The sequence below is a fragment of the Arvicanthis niloticus genome, chromosome 10 (assembly GCF_011762505.2).
Source record: "Arvicanthis niloticus isolate mArvNil1 chromosome 10, mArvNil1.pat.X, whole genome shotgun sequence".
Classification (NCBI taxonomy): domain Eukaryota; kingdom Metazoa; phylum Chordata; class Mammalia; order Rodentia; family Muridae; genus Arvicanthis; species Arvicanthis niloticus.
This window is the reverse complement of record NC_047667.1, coordinates 13,911,134-13,936,563: the sequence shown is the minus strand read 5'-3', so window position 1 is coordinate 13,936,563 and position 25,430 is coordinate 13,911,134. Positions and strand designations below refer to the sequence as shown.

General features: G+C 39.3%; 1 protein-coding gene and 1 pseudogene across 3 annotated transcripts in view; one reads left to right on the top strand and one right to left on the bottom strand.

Annotated features, from left to right (window-relative positions):
• The window catches only part of Dpp10 (dipeptidyl peptidase like 10), a 1,470,448-nt gene that overhangs the window by 386,694 nt on the left and 1,058,324 nt on the right, over positions 1 to 25,430 (top strand). The window lies entirely within an intron of this gene.
• LOC117716124 (protein BUD31 homolog pseudogene) lies at positions 672 to 2,963 on the bottom strand (annotated as a pseudogene). Of its 2 annotated transcripts, none has more exons than XR_013112784.1 (2): positions 2,915 to 2,963; positions 672 to 1,415 (listed from the first exon to the last, which is right to left on the bottom strand). The product of XR_013112784.1 is annotated as a protein BUD31 homolog pseudogene, transcript variant X1 (transcript). The 2 variants fall into 2 exon arrangements; XR_013112785.1 differs by lacking the exon at positions 2,915 to 2,963 and adding an exon at positions 2,777 to 2,910.

The window sequence follows — 25,430 nt, the reverse complement described above, 5'->3', positions numbered from 1 at the left end:
TCTGGGCTCACAACCCCATGAGTGACTTATAGAACACAATTATATAATATAATCATTTGTGGAGATCCAATCAAAGGGCAAGCATTATCCCTGAACCATCTTGTGTAATCTTAACCAGTATCTAAAGCTTGGGTAGCATCATTCTTGCTGTTTTACTGATGTAGTAGCTAAATAGTTTAATATATTCAAGAAAAGATCAGTAGATAATGGCATATTTCAAGAGGATCTACTTCTTAGATCCCATTAAATACATGTGCAAGGTAGATGTTTTTACTGTGCTCATGCAAACAGCCTGATTAAACTCAGTAGCTAACAGAAAGGGGCTAGAGTGAGGAAACTTGTTTGGAAAAAGGAAGAATTCATCAGAAGGAGGAATAAGAGAGAGGATAAATTTCTAAAATGCAGTATAGGTATTTATAAAGTGATTATATATATGAAAGATATATGAAAGTATTGGACAAAATGGGAGAAAATTAACTAAATGAAAATAACCAGTGTGTGTGTGTGTGTGTGTGTGTGTGTGTGTGTGTGTAACTGTCAGTGGATGAGAGAGAAAGAAATAGAGATAGACATAGAAAGTACATTTTATCTCTGAAATTCATTAAGTTCAAATAAAATTTCTAGATTTTTTTTTTAAAGAGGTCTAAAGGTTTTATTTTTACAGATTTCAGCTGGTGAACACTATAGCTGTCACCTATAGAGCTCATGCTTCCCCTGGGTCTTTTCTCTGAGCACCACCCTGAGAAGAGTTGCTTCAGGAGGCAGTAGCCCAATAAGCATGAGCCCAAGGTTCAAAGTCCAGGATGCAGAGGAGTCAAGAGTATCAGCCAGAGCAACCGCGGCAGCCACAGTGTGTGCACTCGATGATGCGACCCACTTCCAGCTTGCTTTTGGGAACCCGGCAAATGCAGTTGGTGCCAAAGTTGGTGTCTCGAGTCTGAATGCAGCGCAGGCAGCACAGATTCTCGTAGCCCTGTTTCTTCCACTTTGCAATCAGGTTTGTGTCTGCATAGCCTTCTTTAATGCAGTATTCATAGAGTTCTCTGCTTATGGCTTTCCTCTTGTAAAAGAGGTCGAAGATGTAGCGGGTTTTCTGGTGATGGATCCTGAAGATGGGCCAGAGAGACTCCACTTTCCTCTTTCCCTCATGGGGTTCAGTTTCAGCTTCTCTCATCTTCTGATCTAGTTCATCCAATGTTGGCTCGATCAACTCCCAGCCATCTGGAGGTGCTTTCCGGCTTCTTTTGACCTTGGGCATTTCCCAGCAAGATAGCTTGTAAAGATCTTTGGGTCTCTTTCCTACAAGAGTAATATAAAAATCCTTGGTCTTCGAAGTTACAAGCCGGTGTTCTTGTCCAGATTTGCCAATAATACGGTGACTTTGGGGGAGATCACTTTTCAGTCTTCTGTCTCATCTTTCTCAACTCGGCAGATTCCTGCGACAATCAACAGATCCTTCTTCCAGTAAAGTCCGTCACTGGGTCTCTCGTTCTTGCTGCCCCACGTTCGGGCACCAAAATAATGTTGGGGACCGCACTAGTCCCACGTTGGGGTGGCCAAAAAATGTCTCGGCCTGAGCAAAATGTTGAGGCCCGGGCCGACCCACGTTTGGGCGGCCACTGTATCCCGGCCCAAGCTGCCGCTCCGGTCTTCAGGTCGGGGGTTCAGCAAGAGCGAGGGTGACGGCAGATTCTACCTAATGTCTGAGATTCGTCTCTGATGATCCCTCTATAGTCTCTGATCTCCGTCTATATTCTCTGATCTCTGGTTCTGTCTTCTATCATCTCCCTAATGTCTTCTCTCTGCTGTGTCTCCCTAGTGTCTGAATCCTACTGTCTGCCTCTGCATTTTATATGTCTTAATTCTAAGCCACGCCTCTAAGTTACACCTTTAATCATGCCCTTAGGTCTTGTCTCTAACTCTGATCTCTATACTTCTAAATAATAATCTTAAGTTACACACCTTTAATCTCACACACCTTTAATCTCAAGGTATCTAAACCAAGATTATCAGAGTGTTCTCAGCTGTTGTAGGCTATTGTAATTGAAATCTCATGTCAGGGTATATGGCTCAAGATGGCTACAAAGCTGATAGCCGCTTTCTGCTAAAAGTCGGCCCCCAACAAAAATCTAAATAGAAAAGCTTTTTATTTTAAATTGCATAAAGCTTTCTAGCTGGTAAAGAGAAGCCTATAACCATAACTGACTCATCTGTTCAGAAATGTATTCAGTCCCATCCACTGTATGGTGATTGACCCTTTACAACCCCCACCACCACCAACACACACACACACACCTCTTTAACAATTTAATAAAAGACGAATCAAACTCTAAAAGGTGGACTCAGGTTCATATAGCTGACAGCTGGCGAATCTAACAGATTAAAGGCTCCTGACTTCCCCATCCGTGTCTTTGCTCGGATTTTTCCAGCGCTTACGTTAAGAGATAGATTGAATCTGAGCCCTTCCCAGGGCGCGCAGCCTAATTAAAGAATCACTTTCCCCTGACCTATCGGAGGATTCAACCCGAGAGACTCTCGGATCCGGGGAGAGGTAAAACGAGGTGATCGTATCAGGAGGAAAGATGTGTTGGGCTGTTTACAGACGTAGAAGAGTTTGGGAAAAGAGGTGAACCAGAGCGAAGTTACAGACGGGACAGTGGCAGAAAACTCAAGAGAAGCATCTGAGAAAAAAACGTATTTAGACAGAAACGGTCCCGGAAGAGAAAACGACGTGGGGAAAACACAAACACACACAGAGAGCGAGCCCCAATTGTACCATCCCCTGTGCAGAGCGATGAAGGCACCAAGTCATCGGAGACTCCAGCTTCTGCCGGTTAAGCAGTTCACACAGCCCTCCTGGCCGTAACTATTGCCAAAGATACAATACTCGAGAACCGAGCACAGAAACACTCACCGGAAACTCAAACACCTAAAGCCGCCGCTTCTTTATTAAAATTTCTAGATTTTATAATTGAGCAGGTAGATCTATTTAGCCTCCTAAGTTCACAGAAACCCAGAAGCAGTGCACAATTCAAGGACCAGTCTTTCCTTCACACTTTAGTACATCTTGGAAATTCTTCTATTGACCACCTTGAGTTGTGCTTAATTGGACCTCACCTCAAAGGGAAGCTCCAGGAGGAAAAAGGTTGGGTAAGCTTTCATTTTCTAAACAGTAGCAAATTTAACAACTGGAATGCCTTTGACAATCATCTGTCTTTTTAACTACAGTCAAGTGGTATCTCTTTAATTCAACCCAATTCATAAGTATGTGTGGAGGATTGTCCATTTATTATGTAGTGTTTTAGGAACCAGCATTATAAATATTGAAAGATAGTCAGATCTCCAAAAATTATCACCTTGAATATCAGGTAACATCATCTCAAAACACAGATCAACAGTGTGGTGATAAAGTCACAGAAAGTGTGAGGAGGTCCCGAAAGCAAGGCAAGTTCACTGTGGTTGGAAGTGTGAAGCAGGAGGGAATGATTGTGAAGTAACTGGGGATGATTCTTCCAGAAGAAATACAAAATAAAAAGAATTCTGAAGTCATGGTAGGATGACACATTTTTAGAAGCAGCTTGAGGTAGAGACAAAGAATTGGATAAAGTTTTAGAAATAAAACAAGATAACGAGTGCATTGGTGAGTTTCAACTTTAAACAGTGGGATAGAATCACCTTAACCAGTTAATATTGATAAAGAATTACCTAAATCAGTTGCCCTGTGAGCATGCCTATGTAGAGTTTTTCTGATAGCTAATGGATGTGAAGACAGGTCCACTCTGGGTAGTGCCATTGCCCAGTCAAAGACTTCTGAACAGAAAGGAAAAAGCTAGCTGAAAGCAAAAAATTAAGCCAGCAAAGATACATTTATTCTCTTTTTGGTTTTGACTGATGGTAATGTGATTAGTTGCTTGTATTCTTCTACTTTAACTGCCCAGAAATTATGGATAGTAATTAGGAATTCTAAGCTAAGTAAACATTTTTCTCATGGATAATGCTTTGGTCAGGTTATTTTATGAGAGCAACAGAAATGACAGTAGGACTCTGAGATACCCAAGTTTGGCAAGGTGTGCTGGGCTCATCTGTATGAAGAAGAAAATAAAGAAAACATTAAATACTTCAAGATACTGAGCTCCTTGTCAGTGCTGCTGTGGATCATGGGAAAGGACTAATCCCATCTCTCTCACTTTGCCATGGTACCATCAACTGCAGGGGCAGAAGTACAAAAGGATAGTGGCCAACCTTAAAGTCCCAGAGCTTCATGTACCTTGCTAAAATGAACTCCAGGGTTCAGCCACCAAATAATTGATCATTTCTTCCCTTTGACACTTCTGTTTCTAGAATATTATTTCTTTGTAAAAAATATTGCTTTATATTTTAAGAGTTCCCTGGACTGAACATCTATTTTACTTAGCAGGCCTGTATTCCCTGCAAACTGGCTCAGAATTTGAATGACCCAGCCCTAGCACTGTGGCATGGTGTTGACTCAGGCAGGCTTATGAGGACTATTGTGAAGCACAGAGATATTAGGATCTATTCCTTTTTCACCACAAAATCATCTAAGGTAGTAATGGTATTAACAAATATTAAAGAGAAAATAAATTTTTGAAAAAAAAAACATTGAAAGATGAAGCATTCAGGCAACTTTCAATGTAGTGGTCGAGTTACAGTCAATTAAGTCACATAGAGTTAGTGTAAAATTGAGAAAAATGAGAAGCAGAGAAGAGGAGGAGGATCAAGAGATGTCTGGGATTGTGTTAGCTCCAGGCAAGAAGCTGAGATTATCAGGGGGAGTCAGAGCGGTGACTTTAGAAGACAGGCTGAATAGACACACAGGCCTGCTCAGGCTTAATAGCCTCACAAATAAAATTAAAACACATGCTAACTCTTGCCACATGGACTTTTGAAAATATCAACTATCTATAAAACTATGTTATGGATCACATATGAACTCTACATTATCTATGTGTGATAAGCCCCCCCCACACACACAGTGTAGTACATAAAATATTTCGTCTGTTACTGGATTAAAGGCAATGTTTGTACTGCAGAACTTAGAGAATATGTTAAGATCTCCTTTTATTCAGAAGCCAAGGACATATAACCTCTTTGAAATGGATTTTTTAAATCATCATTTAAGACAAAACAGAGACCAAGAAGTACTGGCTCAAGCTGTCTCTCTGCCTCTTTATCTTAGTATATCTGTTTGTCTGTCTGTCTATCTTTGTCTCTCCTTTTCTCTATCTCTGTCTCTATCTCTGTCTCTGTCTCTGTGTGTGTGTGTGTGTGTGTGTGTCTGTGAGAGAGAGAGAGAGAGAGAGAGAGAGAGAGAGAGAGAGAGAGAGAGAGAGAGAGATGGCGTACATGTATACCTCTGTGGTATGCATGCATATAGAGAGACCAGAGTATGAAATTGGGTGTCCAGATGTCATCCTCAGTTGTTTTTCACCTTATTTTTTGAGACAGTCTTCCCACTCCTAGAGTTCACTGATTTGACTTGATTGGCAGGCCACTGAACTACAGGGATCCTCCTCTCTCTATCTCCCCAGGGTAGGCATTACAAGTATATACCACTATGCTCAACATGTTTATGTGAATGCTGGGACATGAACTCAAGTTCTTCTGCTTGCATGACAAAGAATTTTACCAAGACATTTGCCAGCCTTTGACCTCTGTATTTATGTGATCTGGACACACTGCCCTAGGTTTAGATGACTGCCATGCTTTCTGGAACTTTTCACATGTCTACAGGCATGTCATGATCCCAGAAAAACACTGGTGAACAGAGCTTTCAGAGGCATCACTGGGAACGTCTTATGTATACAGTATGTATATGTATATAGTATAAAAGACAGTTTTCTAGGAAAAGTTCTCTAGGAAATCTATTCCCATCCTTCCTGTGTACTAAGGCACTTGCCAAGCTGTCAGTTGCAAGGGAAGGCAAGAGTTTGGCCAGGTAGAATTCCTTGTAAAGAAGTAGACATCCCAGAAATGCCTACTGCCTTGTGCTGAAATCCTTTACAGCGAAGCTTCAGGAGTAAATGTAAAATGATGGTTACGTTCTCATTTCCAAGCCACTATAGGTAATAAATATAAGGCCCAAAGCAGTAAATGGTTAAATGACTACTTTACATCTCTTAAATGCAGAAGAATGTCTTGGCTCTATGGAAATGGCGCCATTAAATAGGAATTCTCGGAGCTGCATTGCCATGATGCTTTATAGTATCTCCTATCAAATTACATGTTTAAAGAGCTTCCTTTAAGTAGATTTTTGCCAACCTACAATCTCATGACAGGTTATGTTTAAATAATTGTAGGATAGTGTTAATGTACAAATTTCAGGGTCAAACATCTGCAAAGCTGAATATGAATTTTTCCTATGTCTTTCATTAGTTGCTTAATATTTTCGGGGTTTAAGTTTAAACAACTTTCATAAAGGAGTAAATTTGAGAAGAAGTGATGTGATTAAATAGACTAAAAATGAATAATTAGGAAGACAATAATTCAATAGGATTTATTGGTATAATTATCATCTTTATCATCCCCATTATTATCATCTTTGGCATAATTTTTAAAGTGTGTTTTATTTTTTGTCAGATTTATTTACTGCATGTTCATATCTCTGTGTGTTTTCCCTATGTGTATGTTTATTTGTATGTCTGTATGTCTGTGTGTGTCAGTGTGTGTCCATGTATATACATGTGTGTATGTATGTGTATACACATGCTATAACATATATATGGAATACAGAAGACAAATTGTAAGTGTTGATTTTTTTTCCCTCCACATATAGATGTCAGGAACCAATTGGGCTTGGTGGCAAGTGCTTTTCCCTATGGAGATATGTAGCCAACCTTGATTGTCATATCATCATCCACTATTGATAAGTGAATTCATAATAATAGACTTGTCTTCTGAATTAAGAAGAAAATATAAAATGTAAGCCTGTGAGCCAGTGATGTAACTCAGTCGGTAGAATGCTTGTCTCTCATGAAAGAAGCCATAGGTTCCTTGTCTAGTACTGCATAAAATGAAAGAAGTGGTATGCACTTGTAATCTCAGGACTTGGGAGGTAAAGGGAGGGTCAGAGCTTAAGGTTATCCTTGGCTACATCATGAGTTTGAAGTCATCCAGGATCACATGAGACTTTCTCTTTAAAATAAAATGGAAGCTGCTAAAACACACTGAAAATGCAAAATTTGCCTCACTAAGCCCACAGTACTATTGATCTTGTTTTGACATGAACTTGGATGTAATATGAATTGCTCATATAATTCACATGTTTAAGAACTCCATTGGGCCATGGAACATTAGTCACAGTGAGTGGCCTTTATAGTCACAAGTTCAGAGTTTCGTTGCATATTGGTTATTTTTGCTATAGTAAAATTTCCTTGGCTAGCCTGGAAAAGAGCTGCTGTCTTGTACAGTTATTTAGGGTTCAAGGCTTCTTCTATCTACAGGCATATGAACTAGAGTATATTGTCTTGGAACATTTCATTGAGCCCTTTAAAATAACTGGCAAATGCCAAAGAAGAGAAATCATGGAAAATTGAACAGAGTGGTTCATGGTCCAGTCTTGGCACAACCTCGTGCTATCTTTCATGAAAATTCAAATCTACTCTTTTTACATTGGTCACAATTCCATTCATCCCAGAGAAATTGCATCCCAATGAAGGATAAATTTTTAAAGAGATTTTAGGATGTTTTCTGAAACTCTGACATAGAGATCTAGTATTAAAGTATATCCTCAGTTTCATTGATGAAAGACAATGCAAACTAAGTGTGTGTGTTTGTGTGTGTGTGTGTGTGTGATTGTATTGTTAAAGTGAATATGTGTGTGTGGGGGGGGGGCTTCAAACGCATGTGTATGTGAACAGAACCTGTATGTGGAGAACAGAAAACAACTTTACCTGTGATTTCTTAGACACCTTCCATCTGGTTTTTCTATTAGTTTATTGGTTGTTTTTAGTGGTGGCGGTGGTGATGGTGGTGGTAGTGTGTGTGTGTGTGTGTGTGTGTGTGTGTGTGTGTGTGTGTGTTGAATTTGAAATAGGCTTCATCACTGGCCTGGAATTCACCTAACCTGCTACGCAGTATGGGCCGATCTGTCTCTCCCTCCTTGATGCTAGTATTACAAGTCTGTACCACCACACCTGGTGTTTTTTACATTAGTTCTGGAGATCAAACAAAACTCTTCAAATTTGCAAGGCAAGGATTATGCAAACTGAGCTCTCCCCAGCTCAATAATGCAAAATTCAGTAGTCTCACAACCTCTTGTGCTATCTGTCAAAAGATAATGCATAATTTATTTACCGTTTTCTTAGATATTGTCTTAATTACTTTCCTATTGCAGTGATAAAATATCATGACCAAAGCAACTTACATACAAAAGCAAGGGTCTATTTAAGGAAAGTTTTCTAGAAGGATAAAGGGCCGTCACCATCATAGGAAGGAAGTGTGCCAGCAGGCAGTCATGATGGGCAGAGCTAGAAGCAAAGAGCTGGGGACTCACATCTCAAAACTACAAACAGGAAGCCGAGAGAGAGAGAGAGAGAGAGAGAGAGAGAGAGAGAGAGAGAGAGAGAGAGAGAGAGAGAGAGAGAGAGAGAGAGAGAGAGCTTGAAATGCCAGAGTCTTTTGAAACGTAAGACCCTCTCCCTCAGTGACATGCTTCCTCCAGCAAGGCTACACCTTCTTATCATCCACAAACAGCCTCCAAACAGGCACCAATATACAGAAGCCTGAACTTTGCAGGACGTGCTCCTTCAAACCACCACAGGTATGTTACTAAAAACGAAGGGCACTTTGGCTAATTCAGTGATAATTAACAACTAGGAGCAGGCTACTTGGTTAAAATCCACAGTCTCTCAGCTCAGGATCTTTACTTGTTCCATGAAAGCGGCTGCCTCTGCGGCTCAAATCTTTCTAGACTCTGCAGATTCTCTGTTGCAGATAACAGGACCAGGTGCCTCTCAGTGGACACTCCTGACTCTCCTTCACAAGATAAAGTCTTGGCTCTTTTCTTCTTGGATACAAATTTGGAGATAGAATGTTTTTCATCTGAATGATTCAATTAAAAAAAATCATGTTAAGAAATAGGCAATAGATATCCTCTTGAGACTTCTCTAGAGATGTGACTGTTCATGTAGAGGCATGCAGCAGTAAGAACCATCATAAATTGAACAAGAGTAGATTCCTATAAACAGGCTGGATCCTGAGGCTGTATCTAGGGCTGCAGGGACCTCTCTGGTCCTGTAGAAAACCTACTCCATTCATATCACATTGTAGCTCTTGATGAAACCTTCTATACTCATTCACCATTTTAATGGCATCCAATTGTGTTACAGTCTCACAGTAAAGTCCCCTTCATATCTCAGCATCATTTGACTACACATCTAATGTTTTCATCACTTGATCATACCAGTACTTTTTGAATGTTCCAGTTGCTCTGTTACCATGTTCATCATGCATTCCAAACTCATCCATTTCTTTTTAAATTACATTTTGTTATTCTCTCTCTCTCTCTCTCTCTCTCTCTCTCTCTCTCTCTCTCTCTCTCTCTCTCACACACACACACACACACACACACCTGTGTGTGTTGAATAGTTCGAAGACTTAAATTCAATAACATCCCAAATTTTTTGCTAATCTTAAATTTTGTTGTGTGCTGGGAATTATACAGAGGACTCACTTGTGCTACGCAGCCAAGTGAGTTGGATTCCAAGACTTGAATCATTTTTTAATGACCTGAGGGTCCTGAAAGCAATTTGGTGTCAGGATATATTAAAATTTACTTTATTTAGTTTTTTAATATATGGTTTAGCTTTTAAAGTTTCTGTGCATATGTACGCATATGACAGACAGAAAAACAGCAGCGTGGCAAAGGTTCAGAAGAGGTTTTTCCCATGAAACAGAGTTGCAAGGTCCCTTCTTATAGTTCTTGGAGGAAGAGTGTGTTCTACAGCATGAGTCAGCTTACTCCTTCCTACCTGTTTATATGTGTACCAAGTATGTGCAGTGCCTAAAACCACCAGAAGAGGGCATCAGATCTCTGGAGCTTTAATCATGAGAAGCTGTGAGATTTCTGTCTTAGATTCTGGGAACAAAACTTCAGTCCTCTTGAAGAGCAATATGACTCTCTTAACCTTTGATCCATTTCCCCAATCACAAATTTAGCATTTTCTTACAATTAACCAATGGTTAATTTAATTATTAGTGCCCAACTACTTTTGTAACAACACAGAAAATATTGGAAATTTAGGGGACTGAAAATAGGCCCAAGATAAATTGTTAGTAGGCTGTGGACCTGTAACATCTCAGCATTTCCAAGATCATTGAATGTCACCAGTTAACCAGCCTTGCAAAAGGGTCAACGGAAGACAGAGCTTCCTTCTGAGAAGCAGTGCTTGATAGCCCTTTATTGTCACAACATATAGCTAAGACATTTAGTTTGCACCTGAGGTTTATTTTTAGCTCACTGGTTTGGAAAGATCATTCCCTTGCTTGGGAGTCTGTGGCAAGAGAAAGGTCTTGGTATTGGGGATTGTCCTAGTTAGCTTCAGCTACCAAGTTGGTGCAGTCTAGAGTCATCTGGAGGCATTTCAGTTGTGAGATTGCCAAAAGGAGACTGGTCTGTGAGTGACTTCTTTTAGTCCTAATTGATTTGGGTGGACAACAGCCTGGGGTGGATGGTACCATCCTGGTTAAGTAGACCTGGGCTCCATGTGAGTCTACCAAAGCATGAACCTGAGAGGAAGCCAGAGAAGATGCCATCCAAGACTGTCTCTCTTTGGCTTTTGCTTTGGTTCCTCCTTCATAAATTTTCTTGTCTTAATTCCTTCAATAGAGTGTGGAAAAGCCACAATAGATAGACTATGACCTGATAGTATAAGGTAAAATAAATAAATAAATAAATAAATAAATAAAAAGTAAATAAATAAATAAACAAATATTTTTCTTCTCTAAATTGCTCTTGGCCCTAGTGTTTTAGCATGGAAACTGAAAAGAAAATAGAATAAGCTTTAAGAGAGACACTGAGGCAGATTATCCACTGTGGTAAGAAGTTTATTGGTAGACATATTGATGCAATGGACAGACAGTCAAACAGCAGCATGGCAGGGGCTCAGAGGAGGTTTTGTCCATGAAACACAGTGGTAAGGTCCCTTCTTATAGTTCTTCGAGGAAGAGGGTATTCCACAGCATGAGTCAGCTGACTCATTCATGTTTGGCTCAGTGCTAGAGGGAATTCCAGGGACTGATGCTGGACTATGGAGAGAGATATGTTGCCATGGTAGCCCTCTGATGTCTCTGGGAGCCTAGCAACCTGAGATCTGTATACTTTCTTGGGAAAGTGAGAATGGAGCCTGCAATTCTCCAGGGATCCAGGCCCCTGGGGTTACACAATCACAGGCAGACTGTCTATAGGTCATGTGCCATTTACTTAGAGAAGAAGCAGGCTGTGTAGGTGGGTGGCCTAGGCAGCAGTCTGGTCTGAATTTTATCAAAGAGACTGTCAATCATTGTGAGAACACAGACTTCAGCAAAACCATTCATCCTGTGGCCAGAGAGTGATAGAAGGGAAGAAAAAGAAGCCAGAACCCTATTATACACTTAAGGTTACTTACCAATGACTTAAACAACTCTCCCTGTACCCTACTTCTCCATTGTTGTATCACCTTTTCAACATACTGAGGAGGAGTAAAGCCTTGGACATCTGGGCTCCAGGCATATTCAAGATCCAAACTGTTAAAGTCTATAGACAGCTGATGAAATCCCTTTAGAAAGAACGGACCTCCTGAATTCAGTCTCTGACACTTGCCTTTTCTTCCCCCAAGTCTTCCTAGAACTACAGATCCAGCTAAGAGCTCAAATACTGAGAAGGAGAAAGGGTAGGCAGGAGAGGGAGGCGCTAATTTGCATCTCTTTACTTCCTACATCTTCTAGAGTTTCCTGCAAGCCTTATGTCATATATTAATAACATACATTTTTTTTTTGTAATTTAGAACTATATACATTTTGAAAAAAAAAACCTTCTTATTCTTTTAGTCTCTTACACAAAGAAATCGCAATATTCTATCATAAGAACAACTGAAAATACCAAAGAACACATATTACTCTGATACATGAATAAGGGAAGTCTAGAATTCCGAGACACCATTTTCATCACAGGATGATGCAGTTTCTCCAAGGTCAACTCAGGAGGCTGAACTTGAGCATACTAAATTATAATTGGACAAAGTGCATTTTCTATGGCACTTTAATTACTCCTCTGTATAACATTTCGTTTTCTTTTTCACTTTATAAATGAAAGAAAAGATGAAGCATAAAGTAGAATCAGCGTGCTGGTGAAGTTCGTACTCATGGAAGGAGTAGCTTTATTTTGAATGGGAACTGTGGTTAGAACATTGTATGAACTGGAGCAAAAGCCCACAGTTATTTATAAAAATAGCCTGGACTCTATTCCAAGGAAAGCAACCAAAAACATTAGAATACACCAAAAGGAGAAGTGGCTCTGTGAATTGAGATGCTCAAGGGTCCAACGTGAATGGAGATTGTCAAGGGTCCTATTGGTGTTTGAGGTTTTCTTTTATGGAGTTCAGGGGAAACTATTTTTTTTTTTGCTAAACAGAGTGGTAAAGATGAATCTCTGGGTTAAAGATTAGATCTTACAATCATTTTTCTTACTGTACATGACCCTTCCCATGTGCATCTGATTTTAATCATACATATGCCCAATTCTGCATAGGCATAGGAAGGGAAACTGAGGATTATCCAAAAGGGTACTTGAAGAACATAGTTTATCTTTAAATGGTGCAGTCCAGATAGTATTGACTCTTCCAGTCTTTAGAACCAGACATATTGGGAGTGGATTTAGAATTTAGAACAGAAAACTGTCTGCAGTTGATTATTCTTAGGGGAGGAGAAACTCACCACATTGCCAAGGAGGAACATAAATGTTGCCTGATGCAGATGGAGCTGGGGGTTACTAGGTGTGTTGCTGTATGCCAAGAGTACCTGGAGCTAGGCTACCATGTGCATTAGTGGATGGAGAGGGGAGATTACCCAAACCCAATAGTCTCAGGTTGTTAATCTGACCAGATTCATACATATACCCAATCAGCCAGCCTTTCAGCACTTATATAAAAACCCAGGAAGAACAATGGGAGATTCATGGAAAGGGAGAAAGAAGAGGGTAAAGAGAACTGTAGAGTTAATGTATCGAGTTTATAAAACATAAAATGACCCACTTCAGCAGAGGAGAAAAATAAGTGTTTTATCAACTGCATCAGGAAGAACAAGCAAATCAAATGGTCAATTGAGTACTTATCAAGACCAGCTTAACTCCTCTTCCAGTTTTATTGTTGCATTTACAGATTCAGAGCATTCAGCACTGTGGTAAACAGATTACAAAAAAGAAGGCAATTAAGTGGCTAGCTTCTATAGTAGCATTTTATGTTAACAGCATCCTTAAAATAAATGTTATCATATCCCAGCATTGCCAGGGAATAATTGCACCCTTTTCAAAATAGCTTGTTTCAGTAATTTCACACAATGGAATTCACTTTACACTAAGTGGGGAGACCACAGGGTGAGGCCCCTCTGACCTCAGCTTCAAAATACAGATCAGCCTTAAAGATGCGGAGGGAGAGAGGACGCCAGCATCCATCCCCCAGGCAGTTCCCACCCCTGGAACTGATTGAGGAATCAAGTGAGAAGGCATTGATTACATGTACACACACTGATCCAAACTCATATACCTTGTTCTTTACAAGGAAATTAAAATACATCATGGAAATAAACAAGAATCTCTAAGCAAAAATCATTAAAATTAAAAGCTAGTTTAGTAAGGATTTAAACTAGTCTAATGATACAATATAAAATCCAACCATCTAAAATAAACAGTATTTGAAAGAACCTTGCCTCTGTTCTTGAGATTAAAAAATTGCATCCAAGAGGAGTCATAATGGCAAAGTCAATTGAAAAGCAAGAAGAAGGTGGTTAAAGAGAAGTACATTGACAACAGGTAACAAAATACAATAGCTTATCAGAAATTATGAGAATTTCAGCATTGTTTGTTTGTTTGATAAGTTTAATACAGGAACAGGCATGATAATTCAGCAGTTAATAGAACTGACTATATTTGGTTTCCAACATGTACGTGACATCTTACAACCATCACTAACTCCAATTAAAAGGAATCCAATGCCCTCTTTTGGTTTCTGTGGGTACTGCATGCATGTGGTGCACAGAAATACATGCAGAGAAAAACACTCATGTAAAATAAAAATAAATAAATCTTAAAATTTAGTTGAACTAAAAGCACCTATTTCTCACATAGCTTCTGAAAACTGGATGTGGGGAAGACCATAAAGCCTCAGTCCTACAAAAATATTTATAGGTAACTGAGAAAGGCTGAGAATGGAGAATAGCGAGGTACCAAAGTGGTCAGCCCTGAAAACATACAGCTGATGCTATCATGCTGATCTTGATATATATATACATATTATACATATATATATATATATATATATATATATATATATATATATATATATATTCAATAGCAATTAGTGAAAAAGAGGACATCAGTTAGAAGGACATCAGGGAGTATATGGAGGGAAGAGAAATGTAATTAAGTTATAATCTTAAAAAAAAACAAAAGTATAATTTTCTGGTTCATAAGATATAAAATACAAATGAACACTTAAGTAAACAACATGTATGTGGCTGTAATTTCTTTCTTTTCTTTGTTTTGGTATGTACACAGGTGTGTGTGTGTGTGTGTGTGTGTGTGTGTGTGTGTGTGTGTGTATGCATAGGCACACATGTACTATTCCATGTGTGTGGAGGTCAGTAGATAACCTCAGGTGTGCATCCTACTCTCTGCCTTGCTGAAGCAGGGTCTCTCGAGTTTCCTCTTCTCTGGTGCACACACTAGGCTAACTGGTCCTTGACCTTCCAGAGATTCTCTAGTTTCTGCTCCTCATCTCGCCTTAAGAGCTCTGTGTTTAGAGATATAATCTACCACACACATAGCATTCTGGGGCCTCAAACTCAGGTCTTTACTCTTATGCAGCAAATGCCTTTCTCTCTGGGCCATCTCCCCAGTCTATACTTTGCATTCTTCTTTTATAGAACTTAAAAATCTTCCCATCCTAATGAATTCTCTTGCCTCGAATGAAGTGATTCGGTTTTTTGACTTTTACCTGTCACCTTCAAGTGCAACCTGGCAGTGGCTCCTTAAGTTCCCCCTTTGTGCTCTCTAAGAATTTATTTTTGCTCACCCCCATGAACTGACCTGCACTTCAACCTGGACCACCTACAGGTACAGAGAGTAAAACCCGTGATTACTCCTATATCAGTAGGTGTCTGTAGCTGATGGAAAGTCTAAGATGCATTACACTGGGGTTATCAGAAGTCACACTGGGAACAGGAGCCCCCTGCAGTGATGACTAACTTGATAATGTAGCAGTACTGTGGCTTTTTCCTGTGTTTTTGTTATTCTGTGGATGAAATTCAAGTCCCGGGGACTGTGCAGACCACTCAGGTCACCCCATGGACACAGCACTTATCATTAATGCCCTTGGTCAGAACAAAGAAAACTAAAATCATAGTCTTCTCCCTGCCTCCCTCCCTCCCTCTCTTATTCCCTCCCTCCCTCCCTCCTTCTCTCCCTCCCTCTCTCTCTCCCTCCTTTTCTCCCTCTCCCTCTTTGTATGTGCACACTAGTATGCATGCCCATGTGACTGTATGTTTGTGTGTGAGTGTGTTAGGAGGGTGTATGTGTATGTGCATGGGTATGGGGTTGACATCTGGTGTCATCTTCCATCCTTCTTCACTTTAGGTTTTGAAACAGGGTTGCTCACTGAAGCTGATGCTCACTGATTTCATAGATGGGCTAGCCAATGACCTTATCCTAGCATCCTCCTGTCTCTACCTCTAAGAACTGAATTTGGACTTGTGTACCATCATGGCCAGCTGCTATGTGGGTTCTGGGATGTGAATTCAAGTCCTCATACTTGCAAGGCAGGTACTTTCCACACTGAGGCATATCTACAGCCTTTCACATTTCTTCTTACATTTACGTTCCAGGCCAGTGATTTCAAAACATCCACACCTCTCTTCATGTGATGATATGACCAGAGATCTTTATAAAATTTCTCCTATTAAATGACTGATATTTACTATCATACTCATAGTAAGTATCATGGGAATATTTAGTAAGTACCATGTGTGTACATAGTAAGTATCATGGGTACATAGTAAGTACCATGTGTGTACTAATGATTCAAAGAAGCTATCCATACCGGCAGAATTCTTAGCATCTTCATTCATGAAAGAGGTCAGAACTTTTCTCTCCGAATCAATAATCACATAGGTGGCTGCTCAGAGACAGAGAAACCGCTATTAGAAAACACCCCTGGTAATAATTATTAAGAGCAGTTTCTCGTCATGTGTTGTCTTCCAAAAAGATATTCCCACAGGGACCTTCCCTTCTCCTCATTGAACATCCTCACAGAACATCTCATAAACATCTCATATTTTGGGGGAAATTTTCAAAAGAGGGTGTTTCTGGTTGTTTTCTTACTAAGCCAGAGATTATATTGACATGCCAATGAGACGTGAACACTAAGAAGGAATTACTCTTTTTACGATTCCCTGTCCTCCAGATATGGGTCAGCAGAAAAACCAGCTTTGCGGCTATCAGCCTTGTTGTAGTTTATGTATCTGCTTTTTGGTATCTCTGTACTTTCCAGTTGTGATCATCTGGTATTATCTGGGGAAGGTAGAGTTAGCTTCACTGCTGGTTTGTTAATAGACTTTAAAGATTTATTTTTATTTAGTTGTTTTTGTGTGTGTTCATGTGTGTGTGTGTGTGTGTGTGTATGTGTGTGTGTGTTTGCCTGTCTGATGAGGGTTTCAGATTGCCTACAGCTGCTTATTTCAGGCTTTATGAGACACCAGATAAGAGAGATGGGAACTGGTCTTGAGACTACTGTAAGAACATAAATACTCTGAAGTGATGAGCCATCTTTTCAGCTCAGTTTGTTTCTTATGTTAATCAACATTGCATAACCCTTGTTGCTTGTAGCATCCTGAGCACAGTGCTGACATGGCTGTATTTAGTCTTTAACAATCTCAGTAGGAAACAGGCTCTATCATGAGTCCTAATTTATAAGAGAGGAATCTTAGGTGAAGATGTGTTTATCCTCCACTTCCCCAGGCAGGTGGATATTAAATCTGTATCCTCAATTTCTCAACTAGCCTGAATCTTCAGTTGTATTCTACATCTTCTTAGGTTTTGGTCTAAAGATTCACTGATACCTTTATAGGATTCACGTCTTTCCCAAATAGTGTTTACTGGCAAGTTATCCCTGCAGCCACCTTGGTTACAGGATGTTAAAGGCTGTAAACAAGTGGATTGTTTACTCACCCTTCTTCCCTTTCTCCAATCACCCTTTCATGTATTGTGATATTCATAAGGTTAACCCAAGTAGAGAATGAGTTGTTCATATGGCAGAGGCTATACAATTAGATAAGCTTTGTCTGTTTTGTCCACTTCTGAGGTGAAGACTTCTCAGCCCCTACTCTCATTTCAGTGGGCATCCTTCTGTCTTCAGAGAAGCCAGGGTCAGCATCTATGCCTTGTCCTTGTTTGTTTCTGTGCTTCTGAGTTCCAGCATAGGGAAGACCTCTTTCCTGGGGTTCAGAGGGCAACCATGTGAGGATGGATTTTTAGATACCATCTTTGTGCTATGGACCACAGAGATAATCTAAAACACAGCTCCCTAGTTAGGAGCTTTTGTGCTTCCAAATTCCAACATGTGTCCCCAAAAGTGCTCACTGCAGAACTGGGGGGATGGCTTAGTCAGTACAGTGTGTACTTTTCAAGTGTTGAAGACCTGGATTAGATCTCCAGAAAGCATGTTTAAAAACAAGCAAACAAACAAACAAAACCAACAATACTATCAAAGAAAAAAAAAAACCCAGAATACTCAAGCATGGTGGCAATGATTGTAATACTAGCAAAGAAAGGAGGGTCCCAAGGTCTCACTGACCCACCAATCTAGCCTAGTTGGTTATGTCAGAGCAGTGAGACACCCTGACTCTATTAATTAATTATAAGACTGTGTCTGAGGAACAGTATACAAGTTTGTTCTCTGGCCTTTATACATACCTATATCATTACATACATGCAAACACACACACACACACACACACACACACACACACGTTTTCTGTGAGCTTAGCTGAGAATTGGTTTTAGAGGTCTTAGAATGCAGTGATGGGCAGAATGAACGCTTGGCAAGTGATATGCGTAGCTTGCTTGAAACTCAAGACGGATTTTACTTTACTAATATTAGGTGTAAAGACTACTTTTTTTATACAGACCTATAATTAAGGCTTTAAACTATAAAGAAAACATGCTTTTAGTTAATAGTCTAAATTCTACCTTTTGGAATCAATGAAAAGGTGGAAGGAGGTAACTCCACTGTTTTTCCTAGACTGGAGTACAGTAAGAATGCTTTTAATATGATAGTTTGTTTCAGCCACAGATCCCCACTGTGGGTTTCATTTACTACACCCCTCCTTCTCTCCCATGCCTGGAGACCACACAGCTTCTCTCTGCAGAAAGAGCTTCTCCATGAGTTGCTCTTTTCCTTTTCTTTACCACAGCACATGTCCTCATAGAGACACAGTGCAGGTTAGGTAGTCAAGAGGAGAAGCGCTAATATAGTCCTTGTTCTGGGGCTTAGAGATGACTCTGCAGTTTAGAGTGCTTGCTTCTCACACGGAGGACATGGATGGTTCACCATTATGTTTAATACCAACCCCAGGGGATCTGATCTGGTCTCTACACTCACCTGCACTCACATGCACAAACCCACATGCATACACATGATTAAATATTAAATAAATCTTCTGAAAAGGAACATGTGCTCTTCAGGAGGTGACAATGTTTGAAAAGTCCTCCTTTGTTTGTATTTGCCCAATAATTGTCGAGCTTGTGCTTGGAGAAGCATTCTGGCTTAGAAGGGCGCAGGCGCATGTTTCCAAGGACTCCTAAAAATACCTCCTTTGCCTTCTAGGGTAGGAGGATAACTAATTCAGAAACTCTGCTCTGCTTCAGTGGCTTTGGGGGGGGGGGGGCAGGTGAAAGGTGTCTTCCCAGATGAGAAAACATGCTGAAACCAAGCCAGAGCATCTTCTGTAAAGAACGGTGGCAATATTACAGTGTAATATCATGTCCAAATATACACAATACACACACACTTTATATCCTCCAGATTCCCCATCGAATTATTTTAGAACATGATTGAGAATTTGTAAAAGAACAAAAGTAAAAAAAAGGGGGGGCTATTTTTAAGCAGAGGAATGTCTTGATAGAAGTTTATTTCTAACGTGATACCCTTCAGCTTTAAACTCTGATCTGGGTCCCAGTAATTTAGTGTAAAAGGTCAGGCAGAGAACACACAAGGGCTGCACTAAGGGCTTTTATTGCATCTTTTTCATGAATGTTCATGGTGTGCTTGTAGACACCCCTCCACTGTTACCAGTTCTCATTTTCCCTTAGCCCCATCACGTCTCTGGTAGTCTCATTTTTTCATATTCTTTTTTAATTAATCATACTTTTATTTTTATGTTTGTACACATACACATGTGCACTTGTCATCTCTCTCGTTCTGTGTATTTGCATGCATGCATGTATGTGTGTGTGTGTGTGTGTGTGTGTGTGTGTGTGTGTGTGTGTGTGTGTGTAACTTGCGGTCAGAGACAAATCATGAGCATTGGCTCTTTGCTTTCACAGTGTGGGTCCCAGAGATTAAACTGAAGTAGTCGGGTTCAAGACTTGGTACTTTTGCCGGCTGAGCTGTCTTCCCAGCGCTAGACCCCATTTTTCTTTTATGACTTTTCACCTATGAGAATCTGCATATGGTAGATAACATGCCACACTTATCTTTGTGACAAGGGACAACAATACATAGCCCAGGCTGACTTGGACTTCTGTCTTAGCCTACCCAGAGCTTGGATTTTAGGCATGCACCACCACACCTGGCTCTGTCTTGCTACTCTTACAGCCGTGTAGCCAGTTATCAGCCCATTCTTTGTGTATTTTAGTGACTATGCATGTATGCCTGCCTGTAAGGTTTTGAGAGAGGAAACGCTCCCTACAACTTAACATGCATGCTGCACTAAGGCTGAGGTGTCTGTGGTTTCGCAGTAATCTTTTGGAGTATTTTAATAAATTTTAAAGAGTGTTAAAAATCTGCTTTGTAAAGGTTTATTCCTACACTTGAATTATCTTAATTCATTACCTTCTTTCTATGATAGTTTAATTGAGTGCATGATATAAAGCTAATTTATTTCACATTTTTGCTTTTAATAGGTTTCATTTTCTTTATTGAAAAATTAATTACTGAATTCTGATACAATAACTGGAAATGACTTTTTCTAATAACATGTATTATCAGGTCATAATCAGCAAAAAAAAAAAAAACCAAACTACTACATGGTACCTTAACTTTGGCTTTCTGGAAATGAGTTTAAAATTTTTAAGAATGTACATTGGTTATTTGGCCTTTGTATTTATTCATTTTTAAAATGACATATTTTCTCATGTTTATTGAAGGAAAATTATTAAATTAGAAAAAGGAAATATAAGTTTAACACAGGAATAGGCATTATTAACATAAGGTGAAAAGTCTTCTTAATGTGTTTCTAATGTTCATAAATGTGTACAAAATTACATTTTAGCAGTATGCTGATATTATACTGATTTCCATTATTTTCTTGTTCCATAATTATCAGATTGAACTGTACAAATAAAAGGGACTATTTTTAAACCACATACAATAAAAATCTTTTGTTATTTCACACATTTCAAAGTAATAACATATATAATTCCATTAAATGTTCCTTTTGCTTTTAACTATTAATGTATTCAGAAATGGCATCACACATCCTTATGTTTATATAAAATAGATATATTTGCACATTTATCTAATAATTTCTTTATTCATTCTTTACCAAAATGTCATGAAGCAATGTTACCTAATGATTTCTTTGAAATAAATTCTCAGTAGTAAGCAAACAGCCTTCATGGCTCTTGTGAGTGCGTGTGTGTGTGAGTGTTTGTGAGTGAAAGAATATGTGTGTATGAGTGTTTGTGAGTGAAAGAGTATGTGTGTGTGAGTGTTTGTGTATGTTTGAGTGTATGTGTTTGTGTGTATGAGTATGTCTGTGTATGTTTGTGTGTATTTGAATGTGTATTAGTGTGTTTGAATGCATTGTGTGAATGTGTGTGTGTATGTGAATGTGTATTTGTGTGTGTGTGTCTGTGTGCTGTGTGTGTTTGGCCAGAAGCTGGCATTTGGTTCTTTTCTTCTGTCACTTTTTACCTGCTTTTTTGAGAGAGTGTCTTTCCCTAAAACTAGAGCTCACTTAGAATAACGGCCAAGGAACAAGCCCTAGAGATCCTAGTTTTCTCATACTTAGCACTGAGATGATAACCATGTGCCATACTTAAAATGTTGGTGTGTTCTAGGATCAAGCATAGACATCATGCTCAGATAGCAGGTAGTTTACAAACTTTGCCACACTCTGAGTTTCTAGCCAGAAAATCTCTAACATATGTAACATATATTTCCAGATTATAAATAATATAAACTTATTTATATATGTGGTTTCTTAGTTCCTCATCAATACTACATATCACTTATTTGGTTTTGAATATCCTTGTAGATAAAAAATTTACCTAAATGGCCTTAACTTAAGAATTAAGAGGACAAAATACTTCCCATGATATCATGGCCCCAGACATCCTCTGTATTTTTTCATGTCACAGTCCCACTGCAGAGACTGCTATGTGCTTGAGTACCGTGTTCCATAAGCTAAGCTTTCTGAGCAGGATTGTCCTTGATGCTAAGAAAGTGCATTCATCAGGTGGCCCAGCAGACAGTTAGATAAGCCACTGGTGTCAGAGGAGACTCACCATTTTACCTTTGAAAAATCAGCACCCATGTGAGCATGCCTGAGATCAACCAGCCTATCTCAAGACTTCCTCTGAAGGACCCCCCCAGGGCCTTCTTAAGAAATGAATCTTCTGATCAAGATACACAGGCATCAGGCTCACGATCCATTAGATTAGAGACCAGAATGATTGTTCAGTAGATAAGAGCACTTGCTGCTCCTCCAGCAGCTCACACTTCACTTCCCAACTTCAATGCCGTGTGGCTCACATGGTTTTCTTTGACTCAAATTCCAGAGGATATAATGACCTCTTCCGATTATAAGTGATTTATGCAGTGCTTGGAATAGAAATCAGAGCAGCATGTATACAAGGCAAATACTTTACCAGTGGAGCCACACCCCTCTCCCTATAGGACACCCTTGACATCAATAAATGGAACAATATATGCCTTGTAGCATACATGGGGTCTGGTGCTTGCTACCTAGACAATCCACTTGAGCTTTTTTATTTACACTGATAGGACTATAGTCATTCTTGTCTTTTTTTCCAATTATACTATAAAGATAAATTGTACAAAAGATAGAGAAATGCCTCTATAGCTAAGAATGCTGGCTGCTCTTTCAAAGGACTTGAGTTCAAGTCCCAGCACCCATATCAGGTGACTCATAACTGTTCCTCCATCAGTATGGAGATCTTCCACATGCTGTGGCTTCTGCACTCATGTATATATGAACAGAAGCACACATACATATGCATACACTTAAATTAAAAAGGTTTAGAATCATTAAAAAAATTAGAAACTGCACATCAGAGAACAGTGATGTGCTGATTAGGGTGTGGTATTGACCACATAAAGCCACTATAATTATGAAAAAAAATGAAAAGAAGTTGCCTCTTTTTAAAAGCTCAGCAATAGAATATCCACATCAGCAGTTAGCGGATATGCTTGCAATTAAAGCCACGGAGTGGAATTCCTGATGATTCAGCTTTTGCAAATTGAAGGAATAATAAATACCACAGAAAGGAATGTGGTTACTGCTTCAAAGATGCATAGAAACAAACATCTAATTTTCATGTTATGCTTGTTTAATTAGGTAATTTACTGTAACATATATTTATCAGACAAAACTATAGATCCGATGAGGCTCTTTTCCTCTTTATATAACTTTATGAGTATTAATTTCTACAGCACAAAGGACTTGCTGATTCTCCCCTCACAATAGTAGTGATTGAAAGTTACAGACAAAAGATGTAAGCATGAGTGTAGAATATACAAAAGTAGAAAAGGGAATTTTTAAATGAAGAGTGGAGTTTGCAAAGTAGAGGCACAAAAATACCATTCCTAGAACAGCAGAGCAGCTCGTCCTGACATCAAAGAAATCAGAGCTCTTTTGTGGGCTCATGCTAAACACCAAAGCCATTTTGTACATGTGACCCAACTCTTTGGGGCTCTTCCAACTCTGAATAGAGAATGCAGGACAAGGAATAAATCTAAAAGACAGTGGAGAAATTAATCAATATTGTGTTCTAGTCACAGGCTGTGGAGGCACGCCATTTCTATCAATGGCTTCGATCAAATTAGCTGGCTGCATACTCTTATTGTCTGACTTCTTGTGGGAAGAGGTGAACAAATGACTGACTGTTCAAACTAGATAACGTACCAATAGTTGACCAAAGGAGTGGTTCCACCCAAACCCAGCTTAGTGAAGCAGTTTGATGGGGATCACTTCCAAAAGTGTGGGTGACAGGAAGGCGGCAGCACTGAAAAGCCCTAGCAGTATGAGTGACTGCTCATGACAGCTGCATTCCTGGAGTTCCAAGCATCATGCCTAGGCCACTATGCTGATAAGTGTGTCTCCTCTCCCACCAACTGTTACTGCTTATACAAACTTAAGGAGAGCTTCCTACATTTCATAAGTTTCAGGAGCTTCCTCAGACTTGAAAATGTTGTTCTAATGAGATCCCTCTAGGAAAGAAAATTTCAGTTCAGTTGAAGCAGTCTCCAGACACCTGCCGAAATGAGTGGGTGTGTAAAGAACTCTGTTAATCTTAATTTACCAAATGCTGCTCTTATCACAAAGGAGGGGTAGGGTCTGGGCAAACTAACAAAGAGAAAGTGAGCTTGGCACCTACAAATATTGTTGGGCATTTTTAAAATTTTTATTTCTAAGCAAATAGTTGAAGATTCTTTTCCTTATTTTATGCAAGAAAACAGAAGATCCAAGTGTCTACCTCTCCTAAATGTTATCAGTACTCATATTTGAGGAAAAGTAGGTGACTAAATGTTAAACAACTAAGAAATAGGTAGTTTAGTGTGAGGCGTGTGTGTGTGTGTGTGTATGTGTGTGTGTGTGTGAGAGAGAGAGAGACAGAGACAGAGAGAGACAGAGACAGAGACAGAGACAAAGAGACAGACAGAGACAGAGACAGAGACAGAGGCAGAGAGGGAGGGATGATGGGAAGCAGGAGAGAGTTGCAGAAACATGTGTATGTACCACTGAGTACATGCAGAGGTCAGAGGACTTGTGTAGGTTTCAGTCCTCTTCTTCCATCTTGGCTGAAACACAATACCTTTTTCTCACTGTGTTCTGCAGACAGGCAAGACTGTAAACTTCTAGGAATTCTTCTGTCTTTGGTGCTTAGTGTGATTATAGACATATGCTACCAAGTCTGGCATCTAGGTTTACTTAAACATTTCAAATTTAGATCTTCAAACTTTCTTGCAAGAGCTTTCCACATTGATCCATCCCTTCAGTCACACTTAAGGTTCCACAGCAGTGAATAAAGTAGTAGTGAGTAGAAATGGATAGAGAATATTTTAGTGGATGATAATTTAAAACATTTATATGGCATTTGTTTGGATAGACGAATGTATTTAGTGGTAAATTACAAAGGTAAAAAGAATATCTTGAAGGTTGCAAAACTATTTCTATGATAAAATGATAAAACTCTTGGTAGTCTACAATAGTTCTCTAGATATTAAATTCAAATGCATTTGATAGCATTTTGGTACGTTTTTGGATTGTCATGTGACACCCATGTTAGTAATTGATAGTTTTAAGTTAACTTATTTTTTGGCCTTTTTGCCTTTCTTCTTGGTTTATAATTTTGATCATAAACTGTGAAAGAGGAACTATTATTAACAAAAGAATGTCATAAGTGAACATAACTTGATCTGATCTTTAGAATGCTACATCAGGGATTGAAAGTACTGGCCAAGGGCACCATTTACACTTTTGACAAGACACTACACAAAGGCCTGGGATAGGTCATGACTGGAGAAAATGAGGAGGTTGCAATTATTACTTTACTGCATTAATTATCTGTCTTTCTGAAGTATGCCTGCTTTGAAGAGAAGCAGGATTCGTTTGATTAAAATTCTACCAGATTTCTTTATAGGATTTCTCATTTATACATGAAAGCAGAAGTCTCCTAAAGTAGAAAATGGTAGAAATGT